The sequence below is a fragment of the Humulus lupulus genome, chromosome 3, assembly GCF_963169125.1.
Source record: "Humulus lupulus chromosome 3, drHumLupu1.1, whole genome shotgun sequence".
NCBI lineage: Eukaryota > Viridiplantae > Streptophyta > Magnoliopsida > Rosales > Cannabaceae > Humulus > Humulus lupulus.
In genome coordinates this window covers 92,926,452-92,951,085 of record NC_084795.1, presented here as the reverse complement: position 1 = coordinate 92,951,085, position 24,634 = coordinate 92,926,452, and the positions used below count along the sequence as shown (strand labels likewise).

At 41.6% G+C, this 24,634-nt stretch overlaps 1 non-coding gene across 1 annotated transcript; it reads right to left on the bottom strand.

The window, feature by feature from the left end:
* Positions 1 to 10,217: 10,217 nt before the first annotated feature.
* Positions 10,218 to 10,324, bottom strand: LOC133827809 (small nucleolar RNA R71). The gene has a single exon (XR_009890459.1). It is a non-coding gene; the product is annotated as a small nucleolar RNA R71 (small nucleolar RNA).
* Positions 10,325 to 24,634: the final 14,310 nt, after the last annotated feature.

Below are 24,634 nucleotides of genomic sequence, written 5' to 3'. Positions count from 1 at the left end.
ATCATGGTAGTGGCACAGGTCGTGGTGGAGTAGAGGATTGTGGTGTCGATGCTTGTTTGTGGTCAGAGACACAAGTTATGCCACCACTCCTTATACTTCCACTACTTGCGAGGCACAGATGTAAGAGTCATGCCTTTGTCCTCCTCAGGGTCGTACATCTCGTACTCATGGGCGTGCCTTATACCTAATGGTACTTCTTTTATTTACAAGATATAAACTCTCTCCAAGCTTCTTTACATTTTGCTAAGTAATGAAGAACATTGTGGGTTCTTCATTAACATAGAATGGATTTCCTATACATGGCCTCCACGTTGAGGCATTTTTGGGAGATATGCCTTGTGTAGTGAGGCTCTGTTACGCATCAGCCTCGCGACGTAGGGTTTGGAGAACTGGGCCTCCCTTGTGGTTGATGTATATCTTGGCATTTGGGTACGTGGTCTTGCAGTCAAGGCATATCAGCATTTAGGAATGCAACACCTCGTATAGCAAGGTGCCTCTCTTCATGCAGGCCTCATACCTAGACGAATGAGATCTTAAGTCTTGTGCAGAGGAGCAAGACGCCAAGCCACGTGTGAGGTGCCTGCCATGTGGCCGAGGCATGATGGCCTCTCGATGCACCAGGGGGGTGCAAGGCAGTGGCAGGTGTGCAAGGCGCTTGCTGAGTGGCTGAGGCACGATGGCCTTGTGAGGCACCTACTGTGTGGCCGAGTGGGGCATGAGGCACTGCCGTGTGGCCGAGGCATGATGGCCTCGTGATGCACAGAGGGGCGCGAGGCAGTGGCAGGTGTGCGAGGCGCCTGCTGAGTGGATGAGGCACAACGGCCTCGTGAGGCACCTACTGTGTGGTCGAGTGGGGCGCAAGGCGCTGTTGTGTGACCTAGGTGTTATGGCCTCGCAATGCACCAGGGGGCGCGAGGTAGTGGCAGGTGTGCGAGGCGCCTGCTGAGTGGTTGAGGCATGATGGCCTCACGGGGCTCCTACTGTGTGGCCTAGTGGGCCATGGGGTGCTTCCATGTGGTCGAGGCATTATGGCCTCGCGATGCACCATGGGGGCGCGAATCAGTGGCAGGTGTGCGAGGCGCGTCTGCCAGTTCACGCAAGACGCTGCAAGGACGAGCCTGCTTGACGCACACCTGGAGCAGGCCGATCCGAGTGAGGAACATCCATAATGAGCCTATACGAGGCAACTGGTGATGCTCATGCACTTCTGGTTTATGCTTCATTTTATATTTCTACTTTCATAGTGCCTGAGTGTCGCTTCGATAGACCAACGGGGCTTTAGACATGATTGTTTTGGACCTTGAAGGGACCTTAGACACGATATGTGGGTCTTTCACCGATGTGGAATTCTTAGCATCCACACTTGCCCCCCAGTCTGTTAGAGGGCCTTTAGGCACTCTGGTAGCTCTTCGGTATGGTGTCTTCAAAGCATAGGTGGTGTTAGTGTGTTTCTGGGAAATTGTCATACCTCTCATTTTTCTTATATATATGTGACCTTTTGTTATTGTTTCTTTGTGTTTGAGGTTCTTTTGAACTCGCTTCTGTATGTAGGAGCAAAAAGGGGTTCGATAGGTCTCTTTTTTTTGTTAACTTGCTGATGTTTTATCTGGACCGGTAGTAATAGTCTCTTTCGTGCACCTTGACTATATTTGTAAGGATATGTTGACCCTTTGGGTTCTATCTATCCTTTTATATATTTTTGCATGCGCTTGTTATTTTTTGCGGGAAGCGTCCTGTTTGTCATTATGCATAGTACTATTTTTACAAGGGTCTTTTTTAGGACCCTTTTTGGCTAGATGGCTTGGTGACTGCTCTAGGCTTATTGGTGGATTCTCCCTGAGGCCTTTCTCCTCATGGAGGTATCAGCCTATATTAGGGGGTTATCCTCATGAAACCTTTTGACTTCTTTTCACAAGCGTCTCTTGTCGAACACTTTTTTGGCTAGACGGCTTGGTGGCCGCTCAAGGCTTATTGGTGGATGTCCCCCTTGAGGCTTTACCCCTTGTGGAGGTATTAGCCTATCATGAGGTTAACCTTGTAGAACCTTTTGGCTCCCTTGACATCCATAAGGGTAGCTAATCCTTATGAATTCAAGAAGTGCTCTAGGTTTATCAACGGATGTCCTCATTGAGACCATACCCCCCGCGCAGAGGTGTCTAGCCTTTGTTGTGAGGTTATCCCTGTAGAACCTTTTGGCTCCCTTGATATCCATAAGGGTAGCTAACCTTCATGAACTCAAGAGGTGCCTTGTAACATTTTCTTTTTTTATTTGTTTTGCTATATACTCTGCCCCTCAAGTGTTTGGCGAGATTTATCTCGTCGGACATTTTGATTACATTGCTCATATACTTTGATAATTTCAATTGACAATGGGTATACAAGAGGCAGATATGTGCTTGCATAAATGAGGAGTGTGACACACCAATAAGAAACATATTCATTAAGAATGAGTAGGGTACATAGGTATTCATGGAAACAATGTGTCTACTTTGTACCAAGGCAACTAGGCGACCCCTTTAACTCATAGTTGCCTCTGAGGGGAAGACTTACAACTATGTTAGGAGGTTAACTTAGGGTAACCTCTTTGATTCATCATACCAAAAGTGGAGCTTTACCCGATATTCCCTCTCAGGCGCGTATCCTCAGCTGGTCATGTTCATCCTCTGCTCAGATGCATTCTAAGGCTCTTTCATAGAAGTCGCCTATGTCCTCTATTTCTCTCTTGAGCATACTTCCCCACATTCTGCTCTTCGGATGTACCCCTGCGGTAATGGCCATTCTCAACTTATCCTTGGATAATCTTCCCACTTTGGCTACCTCTGCGTTGAAGCACTGGATATACTTTCTCAAGCTTTCATTTTGGCCTTGCTTTACATTGATGTGGCTCCTAGCGGGTGTCACATAGTCAGGGAAGGCACATTGTTGTGGGAGGTATTCCCTTCCTTGACATGTCATGCACAATTTTTTGGGGTGGGATGGGAGAGAATCTTCTTGGATATCCTTAGAAAATGGAGATTTTGCCATTGACTTATTCGCTTCCAGCTTCCTTTTCTGCACAACTGCTATCTGGTTTCTAAGGTTCTTCATCGTGTTGCCTAGCTCCTTCCTCCTCTTGTTTATTGAGTTCAGAAGGTCGCAGGTGAATGGAGCTTGGGTATTTCTCTCCTTCATGAAAGAATCTTTGAGGACCTTCTTTCCTTTCACTCCATCTTCTCTTTGTTGGGACATGCCTCTCTTGTCCCTCGACTTCTTCCTCGAGGAGGCGGTATTCATATCATAAGTATGCCCCCCACTTCTTGACCGCACCTATGGCAAGGAACCTCTATGGTGCTTCAGACGTGGGGAACTACTTCTTGGAAGTTGGATTTTTCCATTGTCCATGGGGAAGGTCATTTCCTTCTTTCCTTGTTCTTCTCCTATATTCGTGGTGGAAGGTACATTGGATTTTTCTTGTGCCATGATGTAGAGCACTTCTAGCATTTTTTGCACTATCTCCTCTGATTTTTTATTTTTTAGGCGTAGCTTATCTATCTCTCTCTTACCCGTTTCGATTCTGATCTCCTCGATAACCCGGGGGTCTAATCCTTGTGGGTTTGGTTTCCTATGGGTGACCATCGCCGTCGGTCTTAGTGGCTTGCTAGGAGTGCAGAGAGGGGTGTTATAACATCCTTTTGCCTTCTTCTGTTCTCCCTTTATGCTTGCTATTCCTCCCGGAGTTGGGAATATAACAGACAGGTGGTAGATCGAGGTCACCGCTTTCAATTCGCTTAGGGAGGGTCTCCCTAATACCACATTGAAAGCTAAAGCACAATATACTACAATAAAGTTTGACATGATGGTGGTTTTTTTGGGTTGTTCCCCCACGGTGAGAGCTAACCCAATCGTTCCTAAGGGTTGTATCGAGTTCCCAGTGAATCCATATAAGGAGGTGTGGCAAGGTCTCAAGTTCTTGATTCCCAAGCCCATCTTCTCTAAAGCGGAGCGATATAAGATATCCATTGAACTTCCATTATCCACGAGGACATGGTGCACCTTTTTATTGGCTATATGGACGGTTAGCACCAAGTGGTTGCTGTAGGCGAAAGCTTCTTTGGCATATGTACTTATTCCTCTTTCCAACTCTCCTTCGAATGCTAGACCTCCAAAAACTGTTCTTACTTCCCCCTGCACCTCCGGAGCTCGTTCGTGGGCTCGTGTTGAAGCCGGCCTGCCCTTTGGTCCTAGGTTCTCTTTTGTAACATACTCACCTAGGTGCCCCCTGCGTATGAGCTCCTCAATTTCCTCTTTCAAATGGTTACACTCTGCTGTGGTGTGGCCAATTTCCTTATGATACCAACAATACCTACCAAGATCTCTCTTCGATCAGTCTTTCTTCATTGGCGGGGGACTTCTGAAGGGGACCTAATTCTCATTCATGACGAAGATATGTTCCCTAGTATGTGTTAGATAAGTATAAAAGGTGTATTGGGTCAGCCCGTGCTCGGCTCTTCGTAAGCTCTCTTTTTCTTTGTGGTATTTAGGCCTTCATGGGTTGGGGGTTTTAGGGATGGCTCGCTCTTTCCAGCATTAAAACTCATGTGACCATCTTTAACACAGATGTATTTTTGTGCCCGTTTGTAGAAGTCGTCTAGGTTAGTGACCTCCCTCTTTAGCATGTTATCCCATAACTTACTGCCCGGGCGCACTCCGGCTGTAATGGCCATTTTTAACTCCCCTTGGGTTAGGCTTCCTACTTTAGCTGCCTCCATATTGAACCTATGGATATAGCTCTTTAGGCTCTCATCCTCTCCTTATTTTACGTTAGTGAGGCTGGGGCCCGACATGGTGTAATCACGCATCGCGTGATGTTGTTGGAGAAATTCATCAGAAAATTGTTTTCAAGACCTGATGGACCCTAGCCTAAGTCTTTTGAACCACTTGTATGCAGGTCCCTTCAATGTAACAGTGAATCAGTGGCATCTGGATCTGCTATTAATTCCCCTTAATTTCATTAGGTCATTGAACACATCAAGATGGTACTTTGGATCCGTATTATCCTCGTAAGGGGTCATGTGGGGCTCTTTGAAGTTGGCTGGGAGCCGCACATCTTGGATCTACCTAGTGAATGGTGACTCGTAATCAAACTCGTCGTCAACAGCGTGATGCCAGATGCGGTGATTATCTTGTTTCGTAGGCTCCTCATCTCGGTGTCTAAGTCTTGTCTCCTTTTGTTCAAGGACTCCCTCAAGTTGGATAGGTTGACCTTTACTTTCCTTTTGTCTTCCAGGGGCGCCACAAAAGGTGTGGTCCTCTCGCTCGAATTTTTCTTGTTGAACTCTTCCCTCAAGTATAGGGATGTTTCCATTGAAGTGACCTCAACTTCGTTCAGAGGGTTAACGTCGTTCTTCCGCTCTGGCCTCTTAGGCTGCTTTTCCTGTCCAGGACGCTCATGCTACTTTGGTCGAGGGGTATTACTAGTGGAGAGTCGAGTCTTCCCTTCGTCCATAGGGATTGTGGTCTCTCCCCTCTCATGGCCTTTCTCCTTTCGCTTAGGAAGAGGCATGCTTGATTTTCCCTGTAACATGCCATTTAACACCTCTTGCATGTTTTCTAAGGTGGTTTCTAGCCTTTGGTTTTTTGGCGTAACTCGAGTATCTCATCCTTATAGAATAGAGTCCTAGAGCTTGAGCTTATGGAATGTACTCGGGGACTCTTATCGGGCTTGCGCGTTGAAGGACCCGGATCCAGTCGGCCAGAGTTCGGCACCGATTGCGGCCTTGGGGGAGGAAACGCTCCCGTGTCGCCTGTAGGGGCAGCTACGGGTCCAGGATTGTCTCTATCAAGCTGGACAGCTGGGGATGAAGTATCCTTTTCATCTTTAGGAGCCATGGACATCTTGGGTGCATCCAAATTTTTGGGAGGTGGAGGGTTCCTTGTGGAGGCTTTCATCTGATCTTCGTCTAGGTGGACATCAACCTCTTGTCGTTCTCTCAAACACTTAGAACGTCTTGGCATCTTTCCTTGCCAGAATCAATAGAAGAACAGTGGCTTGATACTTATCCTTCCCATAGATGGCGCCAAGCTGTTGATGGTGAGAACTCGTCAACGAATTAAGGTCAGAAAATTCAAAGACTTAACTAGGAACTTATGATCTTAGGAAAACTTATGGAGACTTTAAGAAAAATGACAGAAAAGTAATGGAAGAAACATGTATATTGCTCTTTGAATAGCTTGGCATTACAAGAATTTTCCAATCCCTTAGTATGAGGGGTGGAGGTTTATTTATAGCTTGGCTCTAATGGCCCCTGATACAAGGTGGTCCCAGAGGACAAAAAGGTACTCGGGCACACTGTCATGGTAGTGGCACAGGTCGTGGTGGAGCAGAGGATTGTGGTGTCGATGCTTGTTTGTGGTCAGAGACATGCAGGTCATGCCACTACTCCTCGTACTTCCACTACTTGCCAGGCACGGATGTCAGAGTCACAACTCTGTCCTCCTCAGGGTCATACATCCCGTACTCATGGGCGTGCCTTGTACCTGATGGTACTTCTTTGATTTACAAGATATAAACTCTCTCCAAGCTTTTTTACATTTTGCTAAGTAATGAAGAACATTGTGGGTTCCTCATTAACATAGAATGGATTTCCTGTACACGACCTCCACGTTGAGGCATTTTTGGGAGATAGGCCTTGCGTAGTGAGGCCTTGCTACGTATCAGCCTCGTGGTGTGGGGTTTGGAGAACTAGCCTCCCTTGTGGTTGATGTATATCTTGGCATTTGAGTATGTGGTCTTGGAGTCAAGGCATATCAGCATTTGGGAATGCAGCGCCTCGCTGCAAGGTGCCTTTCTTCATGTGGGCCTCACACCCAGACGAACAAGAACTTAAGTCTTGTGAGGAGGAGCAGGATGCCAAGTCGCGTGCTAGGCGCCTGCCGTGTGGCTGATGCGTGATGGCCTCGCGATGCACCAGGGGGGCACGAGGCAGTGGCAGGTGTGCGAGGTGCCTGCTGAGTGGCTGAGGCATGATGGCCTTGCGAGGTGCCTACTGTGAGGCTGAGTGTGGTGTGAGGCGCTGCCATGTGGCCGATGAATGATGACCTCGAGATGCACCAGGGTGTGCAAGGCAATGGCAGGTGTTCAGGGCACTTGCTGAGTGGCCGAGGCACAATGGCCTCGCGAGGTGCCTACTGTGTGGCCGAGTGGGGCGCGAGGCCCTGTTGTGTGGCCGAGGCATTATGGCCTTGTGATGCACCAGGGGGCAGTGGCAGGTGTGCGAGGCGCCTATTGTGTTGTCGAGTGGGGCGCGAGGCACCTATTGTGTGGTCGAGTAGGGCACGAGGCGCTGCTGTGTGGCTGAGGCGTTATGGCCTCACGATGCACCATGGGGGCACGAGGCAGTGGTAGCTGTGCGAGGCACATCCACCAGTTCACGCGAGACGCTACATGGACGAGCCTACTTAACGTACACCCGAAGGAGGCCGATCTGAGCGAGGCACATCCAAAGTGAGCCTGTGTGAGGAAGCTGGTGATGCTCACGCACTTCTGGTGTATGCTTCATTTAATATTTCTACTTTCATAGTGCTTGAGCGCCGCTTTGACAGATTAACAAGGCTTTAGACATGATTGTTTTGGACCTTCAAGGGACCTTAGACATGAGATATGGGTCTTTCACCGGTGTGGAATTCTTAGCGTCCACAAATGCAATCATGGTCATCCTTCAAGAAGAAATAGACGAAGGAATGATCAAGAATCCAATAGCAGTTATCAAACATCCTACTAGGATGGTTATGATGAAGATGAAGGGGATAGTCGATACTTGATTAGTGTTCAAAAGTATCATTTTATTAGTCTCAAAGTTCAAAATTAATTAAGTTTTAATTAATATCTTCATGGATTTATTGTCATATATTTTATATTTGAAAATATTAATTTTAATTTAATTTGTGTTTAATTTTCAGGAAATAAAATGTATTTTGACACAAAGAAAAAGAAAGAATTAAAATTGAAGAAATCATGAAAAAATGGCATTTTTGACAAAATTAGGCCCAAAACGAAGCCTAGGCCCAAAGCCTTCAGCTACCAGCACCTGATGGAGCCGAGTCAAAGGAGCCACTGACTTCGTCTGACGAGCCGCCTGACGCACTGCCACCTCCTGACGCAGTGGGCCCCACTCGCCTGACATAGTCCCACGCGCCTGCCACTCCGCCTGCCATGCCTGAAGCTGAGCCAACCAGCTGCTGCCACGCGTCCCACTACCTGGCACCTGTTCCCCACGGCCCAACACCACTTGCCCCACTTCCATAAGTTTTTGTAGCCACTTTCCCACTATTTGGTACACAATTTTACACATTTTGGGTCATATTTCCACTATAAATAGAGAGCCAAATGTAAGGAAAAATCAGCAGATTGTGGAATTAAGTGTGGAGAGTATAGTGAGAGAGAAAAACATTTTTTGTTCTTATTTTTCTTTCATTTATTTTACATTTCTTTGAGTGAAAACAATGCCTATTTTAGGCTAAATTCTCTTGTGGAAAGGCTAGAGTGAAGTTTATGTTTCACATTATATTTTTAATATATTGATTCTTTATTTTGTTCTTCATTTCTATATCTTTGTTACAATTAAATTTATTTTCTTCTAATTTTTATTCTAAATTTATTAGTGTCTTTTACATAAGTCTAGTCATGCTCTTCTTATGTAATTTAGGCTCTTGATTTAATTTAGGATATTTGTTATATTATATGCTTTTTACTGCATTTTGCCATTGGTATTTTGTCGCTCTAAGGTATATAATATGATAGGTTTTTAAAATTAAAAGTTAGTATAATTTAATTAAGAACATATTTTAAGGTGAGTTTTATTATATATATTTTCCAACTATAATTAATGGTGTAGAATTATAGTTGAGTAGAATGAATCAATTTTATTAAAATATATATATGTTTGCATGAATGAAACTTATGCCTTCCATATTTTCTTTATGATTCTAATTCTTCAATTTTGTTTATTTAGTGTTTAAAAAAATATTCTGTTTCAAAGTTACATTATTTCAAAGTTTATTATTTATAATTTACTAATCTTTCTTTTTACTTGTATTTTACCTCTCTGTGGATATTGCAGAGCTCGATTACTGCTGCGATCGCTTAGGAGTTATTGGACAATATCGATTTTTGGCGTTGTTGTTGGGGAGGTAATTCTATAATTAAAGGTTTGCATAGTAAATTGATTTTTTTATTTTAAAAAAAGTAGTATATTTTTTTAATTTCTCTTTTATTTTATTTTTCATTAGTAATTTTTATTTTTATTTATTTTATTTATTTATTTTTTTGTTATTGTTTTATTTTATTTATTTTACTTTTAGGTTTATAATTTATTTTCTAAATTTAGGTTTTTTTCGGAAAAAAAGCATAAAATTTTAAAGCATAAAAAAAACAACAATAAAAAAAGTATTGAGAACATTTGTGTAACTTTGGAAATCAGAAAAAACCAAACTTGTTAAGTCTTAGAAAAATTGGTTCTTAAATAAGGTCTATGTTAGCGTTACCCTCCAACCTTTTCTAAGAACCTCGGGGCGTTCTAGAAAAGCTCTTGGGCCTAAAGTGGTACCTTGGCAGCCTTCTCAATTGGCCTGGGAACATTTTTGGTGTATACTTATTACACTATTACACACTTGCGCTTATAATACTTACAAAATAAAATAATAATAATAATAATAACAAAAATTTATGCCACGAAATAGAGACGCACTAGGGAGATTCGTGAGACAACAAGTAGAATCTTTAGAAAACTCTCCTAGTTCATCGTTTTCTTCCATTCGTTCAAATTCTCCCGATTCACTGAGACTTCCTGAACCACCCATGATGGCTCATCAAGATGAAGTCCAACCAAGAACGCTACATGATTATTTACATCCTACGTGTACAACCACACCTTCATGCATAATGTATCCCAACAATATGCCAAATTTTGATTTCAAACTCGGCATGATTAACCTCTTACCAACCTTCCATGGGTTGGAAATGAGAGTCCGTACGTGCATATATGGGAATTCGAAGAGGTGGTGGCTACATTCAACAACCGAGTTGATGTCACCAACATTGTGAGATTGAAATTTTTTCCTTTCTCTCTCAAAGACAAAGCAAAAAGCTGGTTGTATTCCTTAGGCCTAGATCTATCTGAACATGGGACGAAATGAAAAAAACATTCTTTGCCAAATATTTTCCACCCCATAAGACTAGCAGCCTTAAGAGGAAAATCTCTACCTTCATCCAAAAAGACCATGAAACTTTCCATTGGGTTTGGGAGAGGTTTAGAGATTTGATAAATCAATGCCCACATCATGGATACAAAAGTTGGCATCTGATCATCTATTTCTATGATGATCTCACAACCGGACAAAGACATTTCGTACAAATGTTGTGTAATGGAAAATTCCTTCAAAAAGATCTCGATGAAGCTTTCGAGTACCTCGATGATATCGCTGAAAAGTCATACACATGGAATGGACCGAGTCCTATGGACAAGCCACAATCAACTGGAATCTACCAATTGAGAGAAGATGACAACATCAAAAGCCAAATTGAATCATTGAGACAACAATTCGAGGCTTTCAAATCTCAAGGAGGTAGAGGAATCCACATGGTTGCAAAGGTAGAGACACAAGATCCATGCTTCATCTGTGGAGGGGTGGAACATCAACCGCAAGAGTGCCCAACTCTTGGTGAGCTAAGGGGAGGAAATGAGGAACAATGCAATGCTTTAGGGGATTACAAGAAGCCTTATAACCCTTTCTCAAACACTTACAATCCCAGTTGGCACAACCATCCAAATTTCAGTTGGAAGGATTCAAACCAAGCATCTGGGAGCCAATGGAGGCCTAAGCAGCAACGACCGCCAAAAGCATACATTGCTCCTCAAAATAGAATGCAATCAAGCAACCTCTATTCCATCAAAAAGGGAAACACATGGTACAAACCTCCTCCTCTCCACATACAAATTTCAAAGAGGTTAATGCCATCTCTACTCGAAGTGGTCAAAGTACGATTTCACCGTTAACTAAGACAACGAGTACGTCAATACCTGCTCCAGATGTTGATGTGCCAATAAGCATTCCAGTAAAGGCACCCTTTCCTCAAGCTTTGAAATCCACTGGAAAGGTACTGGAAAATCATGGTGAAATCCTAGACCTTTTAACACAAGTGAAGATCAACATTCCATTCTTGCATGTAATCAAACAAGTGCCGGCTTATGCCAAGGTTATCAAGGATTTGTGCACCATTAAAAGAAAGCACCATGTCAAGAAAACTGCATTCTTGGCAGAACAAGCTAGCGTGGTAATTGACTGCAACACACCGCCTAATTACAAAGATCCTGGCTGTCCCACCGTCTCCTGCCAAATTGGGGAACAGGAATTTGGTCAAGCCCTTCTAGACTTAGGAGCAAGTGTAAATCTCATGCCATATTCAATATACTTGCAATTAGGTCTAGGAGAACTCAAGCCTGCATCTGTGGTGCTACAACTAACCAATCAATCAGTCAAGAAACCTCGGGGAATAGTAGAAGACGTTCTAATTCAAATTGAAAAATTCTATTACCCTATTGATTTTCTCATCTTGGACACTCAATCTGAAGTGAGTATAGAGTCCAAAATTCCCATCATTCTCGGTAGACCTTTCCTCGCAACAGCAAATGCACTCATTAAATGTAGGAATGGTATCATGAAAATATCTTTCGAGAACATGACTCTAGAAGTGAATGTTTTCCACATCGGCAAACAACCATCTGATAATGATGAGTGTTTCCAATCATATCTGATCGATACACTTATTTCAGAAGAGGTGGAAGCGAAATACACATCTAATCATTTTAATCACCTCTTCCAAATTTCAAAAAGTTTTGAGCCCGATGAGTCTAAGATAAACCTTGAAATTGTCAAACACTCACAGGCTAGAAGAACCATGTTTTGGAATCCAATATTTGAGGAACTCCCTCAAGATAGAGAAACACCAAAACCCTCCATTGAACATGCTCCTCAACCAAAGTTGGCACAACTTTCTGAGGGTCTTAAGCATGTTTTCCTGAGAGCTGACAACACTTTTACTATCATAATATTCTCCAAGATCAATGCCACACAAGAGCACCAACTCATCAATGTGTTGCAAGAACAAAGAGATGCATTAGGATGGACGATAGCTGACATCAAATGTATTAGTCCTTTAATTTGCTCCCATCACATTCAATTGGAAGACGAGGCTATACCACGCCATGACCCTCAAAGAAGATTGAACCCAACGATGAAGGAAGTAGTTAAGACTAAAGTCTTGAAACTTCTTGATTCTGGCATAATCTATCCTGTTGCTGACAGTAAATGGGTTAACCCAACTCAGGTTGTTCCCAAGAAATCAGGGGTAATAGTGGTACAAAATGAAAAGGGGAACTTGTGCCTACCAATGTCACAACTGGGTGGCACATGTGCATTGATTATAGAAAATTACATGCAGCCACCTGTAAAGACCATTTTCCACTTCCATTCATCAATCAAATATTGGAACGTGTGGCAGGTCATCCTTTCTATAGTTTTCTCGATGGTTATTAAGGGTATTACCAAATCAAGATTGCCTTAGAAGATCAGGATAAGACCACATTCACTTGTCCTTTTTGTACTTTTGCCTTTCGGCGTATTCCATTTGGCTTGTGCAATGCTCCAGCCACTTTCCAGCGATGCATGATGAGCATATTTAGTGATATGATCAAGAAATGTATGGAAGTATTCATGGATGATTTTACAGTCTTTGGAGATTCCTTTGAATCAAGCCTTCTCAATTTAGAGTCTGTGCTTAAACGTTGCAAAGAGAAAGGCTTGGTACTCAACTGGGAAAAGTGTCATTTCATGGTGCCATCAGGCATAGTCTTGGGGCATGTCGTGTCGGAACGAGGAATTGAGGTTGGTCAATCAAAGATTGAACTCATATCAAAGATGCCCACTCCCAAGACTGTTAAAGACATTCGATCTTTTCTTGGGCATGCAGGATTCTATAGGAGGTTCATACAAAATTTCTTGACAATTGCTCGCCCTTTGTCAAACCTCCTAGCAAAAGATGTTGTGTTCAGTTGGACACTTGAGTGTGAGGAATCTTTCCGAACGCTCGTTGCAAAACTCACTTCCGCCCCTATCATTCAGCCACCAAATTGGAACTTACCGTTTGAAGTCATGCGTGATGCTAGCAATTATGCTATAGGGGCTGTCTTAGGTCAAAGAAGGGAAGGGAAGCCCTTCGTTGTCTATTATGCAAGTAGAACTCTTAACAGTTCTCAGATGAACTATTCTACTACTGAAAAAGAGTTACTTGCTGTAGTATTCGCACTTGACAAGTTTTGTTCCTACCTGATTGGTTCACCTATCATAGTCTTTACTGACCATTCCACCTTAAAAATACCTCCTTTCTAAGAAGGATGCTAAGGCACGTTTAATTAGGTGGATCGTTCTGTTACAGGAATTTGATCTGACCATAAAGGACAAGAAAGGAGTTGAAAACATGGTAGCAGACCATTTATCTCGTCTTGAATTTTCTGATTCTGGTGATGGCTCAACCATTTGAGATGACTTCCCTGATGACATCTCTTCGCAGTCACTAAGTTGCCATGGTACGCTCATATTGTTAATTACTTATTGATTGGCAAACTTCCAACTGCATGGAGTGCACAAGATAAACGTAAATTTTTGGTTGAGGTTCGTAACTTCTATTGGGACGATCCATATCTTTTTAAGTATTGCCCCGACCAAATTATGAGACGTTTCTTTCCAGATGATGAAATTTTTAGTGTCTTGAAATTTTGTCATAATGAAGCTTGTGGTGGTCATTTTTCTATGAAAAAGACTACTGCAAAAATCTTACAGTGTGGTCTTTATTGGCCCACTTTGTTCAAAGACACTAACAATTTCTGTCGATCATGTGAAAGGTGTCAGAAATTAGGTGCTCTGTCCCAGCGACATATGATGCCATTAAACCCAATTCTTGTAATAGAAATATTCGATTGTTGGGGGATAGACTTTATGGGACCATTTCCACCTTCTTCTAGCTACCTTTACATTCTCCTCGCCATAGACTAATGTCTCAAAATGGGTGGAAGCTGTGCCTTGCTGAAATAATGATAACACAACTGTTGTGAAATTCTTAAAGGAAAATGTGTTATCTAGGTTTGGCACACCACGCGCTATCATAAGTGATCAAGGCACCCATTTTTGCAACTATTCTTTCGAGACCTTAATGCAAAAATATGGTATAATTCATAAGGTTGCATTGCCTTATCACCCATAGACAAATGGCCAAGCTGAATTAGGCAACCGAGAAATTATGCAAATCTTAGAAAAGACGGTTAATCTTGACCGCAAAGATTGGTCCTCACGACTTCTCGATGCTCTCTGGGCATACCGCACTGCTTACAAAACTCAGCTTGGTATGTCTCCTTATAGGCTAGTCTATGGCAAAGCCTGCCACCTTCTTGTTGAGCTGGAACACAAAGCTTATTGGGAAGTTAAAAGCCTAAATTTTGATCTCAAGGCGGCAGGACTCAATCTTAAGCTTCAGTTGTCAGAAATTAAAGAGTTAAGGAACGATGCTTATGACAATTCTAGGATCTAGAAAGCTAAAATGAAAGCGGCCCATGACAGGCAGATCATAATAAAAGAATTTGAGCCAAACCAACGAGTGCATCTTTATGACTCTCGTCTGCATATCCACCCTGGCAAGCTGAGATCAAGGTGGACTGGCCCATATGTTGTGAAATCCATCTTTCCCAACAGCGCTATTGAGGTCACAGACCCAACAGATGGGAGAGAATTCAAAGTAAATGGCCAATGACTGAAACACTACATAGAGAGGGTGACCCAGCCTGGAGAAGTCACTCTCGTGGAACCGGTTTACCAAGTCTGAGTAGTGTTCCAAATTGTTTGTACATATGTTTTTTTTCTGTTTATTTCCCTTTTGTCATTTTTATTTGTTATAATTTTGTGTTTTCAGTTTTTCATGTTTTAGAGAATCAATATTCGCTCTATCACTCGACGCTCGCTGTTGCAGAATTTATATGCTACGCAAGTGCACGTATTGCAATTTAGTAATAACCTTGGTAAAACCAAGTATCGTCCTCAAGGACTGAATCCTCAATTACCAGTCAATTAATTTCTCATTCTATTTGGTCAATTAGAATTTCGATTCTTATAGATGAAGCAAAAGAAAATATAATATTAAAAAACAATAGTTACAAATTAAATAAAATATCAATTAATAGCAAAACCTTGGATTTGAATACTGAAGAAATAATTAGGATATTCAATCTCATCAACTATCCGCCCTATCATTTACTAATACAAAATACTAAATTCTTCTTCTTTCTGCCTAATTCAATTAACAAGTTGATAAAAACAGCCTATAATCATACTATGAATTATAAACTCAACCTAGGTGAAAATTTCCTATATTTCTATGGTAAATTGAACCACAAAGGTAGCATTAATCTCAACAACTTAATAAATAGTTACACAATTAATATGGATACTCTTGTTCCAGATTAAAATTATGCCCAATATAACCACAGAAAATTCAAATCTCACTTCTCAGATTTTGATTTGAAAACATATAAATAATGACTATAGATGGCCAATCAATAATCAATCAATAAGAATAAGTTATATGGAATTGAATAAGATTGAAGAAGAAGAACATTGAAATTGCATTAATTCATAATAAGGATTCAAGTGATTCAATTAAAAATCCTAAACAGAAAGTTAGTTCATATTCATAATGCTAATCATAAAGACAATTAAAAATAACATCAGAAAATAGATGAAAACATGCAGTTTGAATACTCCAAGCCTTCCAGCCTCCAAGAATTTTCCACACCAAATTCCGTCTATCTTTCTTTCCTATCTTTCCTCTTATAAAAACCTAAAAATTCAGCTTTTGAAGAGGCGGGCCACGGCTCTATATGTACCATGCCGTGGCCCGTGTCTAAAATCCTTCACGATTTTTCCTTTCCATGCCGCGACCCTCCTCAGCCATGTCGCGGCCCATGTCTGCGATTTCTGGGCTGTTGCCCTTCTATGCCGCAGCTCTCCTTAGCCATGCCACTGCCCAAAGTTCTCCTTCAAAACATTGGTTCTATTTCACTAGCTAGCCGCGACTCTACTTTGCTCATGCCACGGCCCTTAAGAAATCTCTCAATTCTTCAAGATTTTATCCCAAAAATTTACCAACACCTCCACATCATGTGAGATCCATCCTTTCTCAAAATATGTTACCAAACTGGGTTATTTCTCCTCTTTCTTTGACCTTTTCCTCCAAGTACTCAATTCTTCCTGATATTCACAAAGACAAGCAAACACAGCATAAACCCGCACTAAATGAAAGAAAAATGAGATAAAAGACTACTTAAAACACCACCTAAACATGACAAAAACTAGACTCAACAAACTCCCCTAAACTTAACTTTTACTCGCCCTCGAGTAAAGATTGACCTTAGACTTAACACAAAACACAACACACAAACAATTAAGCCTCCATTTTGTCCACAACACATTGTCATCATTCACGAAATATCAATTGCGATTTTCAACCAGAATTTCAGTCTAATCACTCTCACAATTAACCCAAATGCCTCAGTTGGAAATTAGAATATGAGTTGTAAATAACAAAATGTGCAATTAGAATACATCATACATGTTTTACTCTTTCAACAGTCCACTCACCAAAATTCAATATGCTTGCATACTTGCCTTTCTCCACTAATGTTAACAACACATGTTTTGGCATCAACAGGACTTTCAAGGTTCATGCATTTTTGGCTTAGGTAAAGGTAGATAAAAAGACCTTTAGGCTTCATTATACCATAAGCACCTAAAAAAGTAATTCAATCAAACAACCCACATTGCGTTTAATTGCCAGCCCAAAATTCACCCATTTTTCATCGATTGAGAACTCATATTCAATATACCAACATCACTTTATTTTATTCGTCACTTTTTTTCTCTTTTTGTTTTTTGTTTTTTTTGAAGAAAATTGAAACTGATTTACAGTGATGTTGCAAGTATTTTTACACTTTACACTTGTCTCAACCGAAAAACTACATTGTTCATCCACTCACACCAATATGTGTTTCCTTCTTTTTCTCTCTACCTAATCACAAATCGTTCCCCTAAACTTATTTCTAAGCTTATGGCATAATTCACAAGACAGGGAAAAATAATTGGTACAGTTTTGGCTTAATGAAGTGGTTGAACAATCAATAAAACAAGTTAAGGCACAAATGAGCAAACTAGGGAAAATAATGATAAGGGTAAGCTTGAAAGGCCCAAACATTCCAAAAGATTGCCTAAATCATATTCCAAAACACATGTTATCAAGGATTTCGTCTCAAAAGACAAGTAATGCAGGTTCTATCATATTCCACCATTCATTCCTCATACCCAAGTAAAACATATATAACATAAGCTAATTGTCCAAATTTACACAACATATTCACATTTCCAAAAAAAACATTAAAATTAATCCCAAGAGTAATCAACCAAGCACACGGTTATTCACACAATTAATATTTCACAAATTGATGACAAATGATATTAAAAACAAATTATTGGCTTAACTGCTCAACAGTGAACATAAAACTCAAATTAACAGAACAAATGAACAGACAAATATAAAAACAATAAATGATAAGCCCCTCCCCCAAATTTAAATTTCACATTGTCCCCAATGTGACATAAAGACTAAAGAAAGAAGACTTACCTCAGAAAGCACGCCACGTCAGTATGGCGGAGGTGGTGGTGGCGGGTTGTATGGATTGAACTGAGGCGGAGGAGTGAAGTAATTTTCATCAGCAGAACTCATAGTCCATCTAGTGACTAAGGCATTAAACTCCTCTATATGAACGCACCCATACTCATTCTGTTGTGCCAGGAAGTCATTGTAATGCTGATTTTGCGCATGATGCGATTGGATTAAATATTGATTTTGGTGAATAAGATAATCCAATCGATCATGCGTGCGCTGCGTGTGCTCATCAATAGGCCCACCAATTGCCAAATTCGAAGGTGGGTTACTAGGGCCCGCTTCATCAGCTCCCTCCTCCTCCATTTGATCAGTGTCAGCTGCATCATCAGCCCGTCAACGCTTATAATGCTGCCCAGGTGACGGCGGGGTAAGAGAGGCCGAAGGAAACGCAGCAAACAAGGTCTGATTAATTGGCCCCATGGGTTTCCAAACTAGATCACTAGCGAAGACCGGTACATCATAAGTGTCACATAGGGTCGAGATAAAAGTACCATGGGCAACACCAGCAGTAGTATTGAATCTACTGATGTTGCGAATGCTGTAACGAATGATTCGGCCCACATCAATTGTCATCTTGGTCATGATAGCATAAACCAATAGACAACGCTCTCTATCAACAGTGGAACATGAGAGGTCGACAATAAGCGTGAAATTACAAAATAAACCCACACCTTAGCAATTGGGTTAAGCTGCCACCAGTTCATATCTTTTGGCTTGCCATGATGATAATTAAACCGGGCCCCTTCCATACTCAGTACTTCAGCCACTGCATTATAGTCTGGCTCACTAAAGTGGGCCATTTGCCAATGCTCGTCATCAAGCGCAGACAATGTAGGGAGGTGCAGTAATTGGTTAAATGAATAAATTTCAGTAGGCACCTTTTTACCTCTAATAAAGTTTTGCTTGTCTGCATCAAGATAGGGGAAATTTGCGTAGAATTCAAACATTTGAGAGTAGTTGGCCATTCCAACACGGGTAGAGTCGCAGAAAAAACCCCAATTACGTCTCACTATCTCGGCCCGAATGAGATCATAGGAAAGATTATTTTCAAACGATTCATCTTGAAACTCAAATCCCCGCTCCCTCACCACATATTTCTCATGAATTTTTTTAAACATGTCAGCCGCTTCTTTATTGACAAACAATTGAGTATCATAATCAGCAGGAGTAGGTGGTGTTGGTTGAGTTCGGGATGAAGAGGCTTTCTTCGAAGAGGCATCTCTAGGAGGATTTCGCTTTGGACCCATTTTTTTTGTCCCATACAATAACAGACTAAGCCCCCCCCAAATGATTTAAAAGAAATTGAGTATAACTTCTCCTTGGTTTTCACTCCCCCAAAAATTACCAAGTTACAATAATCAAACAACCCAACCACTTACATCAGAAAAAAAAAAAATCAACAAACCCCCTAGATTTCTCACAAGAAAAACATAAAACAGTCCACAATTCCAAAATGTAATCTATCCTCCAATCAGAAAGCACTAGAATGGATGTGAGACACTTACTTGCATGTCACAATGCTTCTCCTTTTTGTCTCCTTGGCTGATGAAATTCTCAAGATGGAGAAGGGGTTGTGAAAATTGAGAGAGAAAGGAGGCTTTGAGTGATGTTAAAAAGAAAACTGTGAAAATGAATGAGGATAAGGCCAAAATTAGGGCTTTTTACCCCTGATTACGCACACAGGCCGCGACTCTAGCCATACAATGCCGCGACCCGCATACAATTTACTGGAGTTAATGCCGCGACCCGCCTTTATTTTCTGGGAAATCTGGGTTTCAATGCTGCGACTCTTCATTTCCATGCCGCGGCCCGCCTCATTCCTTCAAAAATCGTGGGCCTCTGGAACCAGCAATGCTGTGGCTCAATGTATCTATGCCGCGACCCTTAAGGATTTTTCATTTTTTTTCTTTTTCTTTAAATTTTTCATATATTTTTTTTTCATTTTTCACGTTTTTCACGATTCTAAAAGTCTAAAAATAAACCAAATATCCATTGTTTACAAGTGCAAAAGTAAGAAAAATAATATATAAAAAATAGGGTGCCTCATACTAGCGCTGTCGTTAACGTCATTTAGCCGGACACTGAACTCCTCTTCACGGCGATGACAAGAGGATGACAGATTTGGCCTGATCAAAATGACTGCCCAAGTAGGGCTTCAATCTTTGCCCATTCACCTTAAAATTACCAGTCTTCTCACTAGCTACCTCAACTGAGCCATAAGGGAATACTTTAACAACAGTGTAGGGTCCGGACCACCTCGATTTTAGCTTGCCTGGAAACAATTTCAACCTTGAATTAAATAGTAATACTTGCTGACCCGGTTGAAATTCCTTTCGAACCAGGTTCTTGTCATGCCACAACTTAGTCCGTTCCTTGTAAATTTTTGCATTCTCGTATGCCTCATTCCTGAGCTCCTCTAGCTCATTCAACTGCAGCAATCTTTTCTCTCCCGCTGATGCCATGTCCATATTCAAAGTTTTCATGGCCCAAAATGCTCTATGCTCAAGTTCCACTGGAAGATGACACACTTTCCCAAAGACCAACCTATATGGTGACATACCAATAGGTGTTTTGAAAGCTGTTCTGTATGCCCACAAAGCGTCATCGAGCTTCTTAGACCAGTCTTTTCTTGAACGTTGTACCGTCTTCTCCAAGATTAACTTAATTTCCCGGATGGAAATCTCAGCTTGTCCATTACTTTGCGGGTGATAAGGTAATGCTTTTCTATGTCTAACTCCATACCTTGCAAGTAACCCTTCAAATTCCTTGTTACAAAAATGACTCCCTTCATCACTAATAATAGCTCTAGGAGTACCAAACCAGGTAAAAATGTACTTTTGGAGAAAAGTAAGAACTGTTTTACCGTCATTAGCATGAGTTGCAGCTGCTTCCACCCACTTAGAAACGTAGTTCACAGCTAGCAAAATAAACAAATTATTGTACGATGACGGAAAAGGACCCATGAGGTCAATACCCCACACATCAAACAGTTCCACTTCTAAAATACCATTCAAAGGCATCTCGTTCCTCCTTGAAATATTACCAGTCCTCTGACAACGATCACATGCCTTGACAAACTCGTGAGCATCCTTAAAGAGAGTTGGCCAAAAGAAACCACTTTGTAGAACACTTGCAGCAGTCCTTGTCCCACCAAAGTGACCTCCACACTGCAAACTATGACAATGATTCAGGATAGAGTACGTCTCCTCTTCAGGCACACATCTTCTAATTATCTGATCGGCGCAGTGCTTGTAGAGGATTGGCTCTTCCTAATAATAGTGCTTTACCTCAGAGAAGAATTTCTTCAATTGTTGTCTTGTCATGTCAGGAGGTGTGATGTTTGCAGCTAGAAAGTTGACATAGTCAGCAAACCATGGGACCATCAAACTTTCCTTTAAAGTAAACAACTGCTCATCAGGGAACTCATCATTTATCTGGACTTCCTTCATATTCTGACTCTCTTCTAACTCAAGTCTTGACAAATGATCTGCTACTAGGTTCTCGGTACCCTTCTTGTCTCTAATTTCTAAATCAAACTCCTGGAGGAGAAGGACCCATTGGATTAGTCTTGGCTTGGCATCCGTCTTGGTCATAAGGTATTTGATCGCCGAATGTTCTGTGTACACAATAACCTTATTCCCGATTAAATATGGCATGAACTTGTCATAAGCGAAGACTATGGCCAACATTTCCTTTTCAGTAGTAGCATAGTTCAATTGAGCATCATTCAAGGTCCTACTAGCATAGTAGATGGTGCGAAAAACCTTGTCAACTCGTTGACCTAACACGACCCCGACAGCATAGTCACTTGCATCACACATCAACTCGAACGGAAGCTCCCAATTGGGAGCCATAACTATAGGCGCAGATATAAGTTTCTCCTTTAGTACCTTAAATGCATGAAGGCACTCTTCATTGAAATAAAAAACCACACCATTCATTAACAACGAAGAGAGGGGCTTAGATACTTTGGAAAAATCTTTGATGAATCGCCTATAGAATCCCGCATGGCCAAGGAAACTTCTTACTCCTTTTACTGACACTGGAGGTGGTAATTTCTCAATTGTTGCAATCTTTGCCTTATCCACCTCAATACCATTTCTAGAAAGTTTGTGACCCAGAACAATCCCCTCTTTTACCATAAAATGGCATTTTTCCCAATTCAACACCAAATTTGCCTTTTCACAACAATTCAACACGTTTTCCAAATTACCCAAACAGAGGTCAAATGACGAGCCAAAAACAGAGAAATCATCCATGAATATCTCAATACACCTTTCTACCATATCTGAAAATATAGCCATCATGCACCGTTGAAATGTTGCAGGAGCATTACATAATCCAAATGGCATTCTCCTGAAAGAAAATGTGCCCTAGGGACATGTAAATGTTGTTTTCTCTTGATCCTCTGGTGCAATAGCGACCTGATGATACCCTGAATACCCATCCAAGAAATAGTAGTAGCTGTGGCCTGCTAATTTGTCAAGCATTTGATCAAGGAAAGGCAAAGGAAAATGATCCTTCCTTGTTGCCTTGTTGAGCTTGCGGTAATCAATACAAATCTGCCACCCCGTTACATTTCTTGTTGGAATGAGTTCGTTGTTTTCATTTTTTACCACTGTCATACCACCCTTTTTAGGTACCACTTGCACGGGGCTCACCCATGCGCTATCAGAAATTGGGTAGATCACTCCAACGTCCAACCATTTAAGAATCTGCTCAAGTACGATTTCCTTCATGGCTGGATTGAGTCTTCTTTGAGCCTCTATGGATGGCTTGCTATTATCCTCCAATAAGATTTTATGCATTACTATTGATGGGCTTATTCCTCTAATATCCGCCAATGTCCACCCAATGGCCAATTTATGATCCCTTAAAACCCTCAACAATTTTTCCAATTCTATCTTTGACAGGTCAGCTGACACAATTACAGGTAAAGTTTCATTCTCTCCCAAATATGCATATCGCAAATGATCTGGAAGAGCCTTCAATTCCAACTGCGGTGGCTGCTGAATGGATGTTAGCGGTTTATCAGGCGCGTCAACTAATTCTTGAAACTTCTTCCGGTATGGTAGGTAGGAATTTATCCAGTTTACATAATCTTTTATCTCAGCATCATCATCGTCGACCTCATCACCTATTAATATTGCCTCTAAGGCATCACTATTCATCCTTCTTTTTGAGACTGCCTTCTCTATCACATCCACACTATAGCAACTGTCACTAGCCACCGGATACTTCATGGCCTTGAAGACATTAAAGACCACCTCATCTCCTTGAACTCTAAGCTTAAGCTCTCCCTTTTGAACATCAATAAGAGCTTGACCTGTGGCTAGAAATGGTCTACCGAGAATAATAGGTACATCCATATCCTCCTCCATGTCTAGAACGATAAAGTCAGCGGGAAATATAAACTTATCCACCTTCACAAGAACATCTTCAATAATACCCCGTGGATGAGTCACCGATCGGTCTGCTAGTTGTAGAGGGACGGTTGTTGGTTTTGCCTCCCCCAAGCCAAGTCTTCTGAACACAGATAAGGGCATCAGATTAATACTTGCCCCCCGATCACATAAAGCGTGTTTACATTCAAATTTGCCAATGGTGCAAGGTATGGTAAAGCTCCCTAGATCTCTCAACTTTTGGGGTAATTTCCTCTATAATATCGCACTGCACTCTTCAGTGAGTGCTACCATCTCATAGTCCTCCATCTTCCTTTTCTTGGACAGAATCTCCTTCATGAATTTCACATAGCTAGGCATCTGCTCTAAGGCCTCAGCAAAAGGGATATTTATATGCATCTTTTTAAACACCTCTAAAAACTTAGAAAATTATTTATCCAGTGTAGTTTTTCTAAGCCTCTGAGGATATGGAACTCGAACTGGCTGCTCATCAACAACTGGCGGACACATTTCTGAAATCTGGTGGTCTTTAGTAACCTCAGCTGGATCAGACTGTTCACCCATCTCTCCATTCTGAACCACTTCCTGTGGAGATCTAGGCTGCTTAGTTAGCTTCCCTCTCCTCAGAGTAATTGCCTGAACTTGCTCCTTAGGGTTGACTTCAGTATTACTAGGAAAATTTCCCTGCGGTCTGTTATTAAGCATATTAGCCAACTGCCCTACTTGTGTTTCCAGGTTTCTGATAGAAGATCTAGTCTCTGTCATGAACTGAGTTTGAGTGTTGGTGAGGGTCAATAATGCAACTTGCAATTCATTAGGCCTTTCAGGTGGAGCTTGATTCATTAATTGTTGAGGCCTAGGCTATTGTGATGAAGAGGCTTGATGCATTGGTGGCTGAGGCATATTATTCTGAAATTGACCCTGAAACTGAGGTTGTTGGCCCTGATTATTCCTCCAAGAAAAATTAGGATGATTTCGCCACCCAGGATTGTAAGTATTGGCGAATGGATTATTGAATGGCCTCTGAAAGTTTCCCACCGCTTGAACCTGAGCTTGATCCATCGGAATGTTATTATTAATACTGGTAGGACACTAATCAATAGAGTGAGGACCACCCCAAATTTCACACCTAGCTGCCATTTGAACCGCATTAGCAGATACAGTGCTCTGCTGTAATTATTTTGTCAAGGAGGCTACTTGTGCTGTTAGAGCAGTGATTGCATCCAGCTCATGCACCCCAACTACCTTTTTGACCCTCGATGATCTTTCCTCAGACCACTGATGATTATTTGTGGCCATGTCCTCCAGCAGCTCATATGCTTCATTGGCACTCTTACTCATGAATGCCCCACCAGTTGCAACATCGATAATCGTTCTCGTTGTACCACACAGTCTGTTATAAAAATTGTGAACCAGCATCCACTTTTCT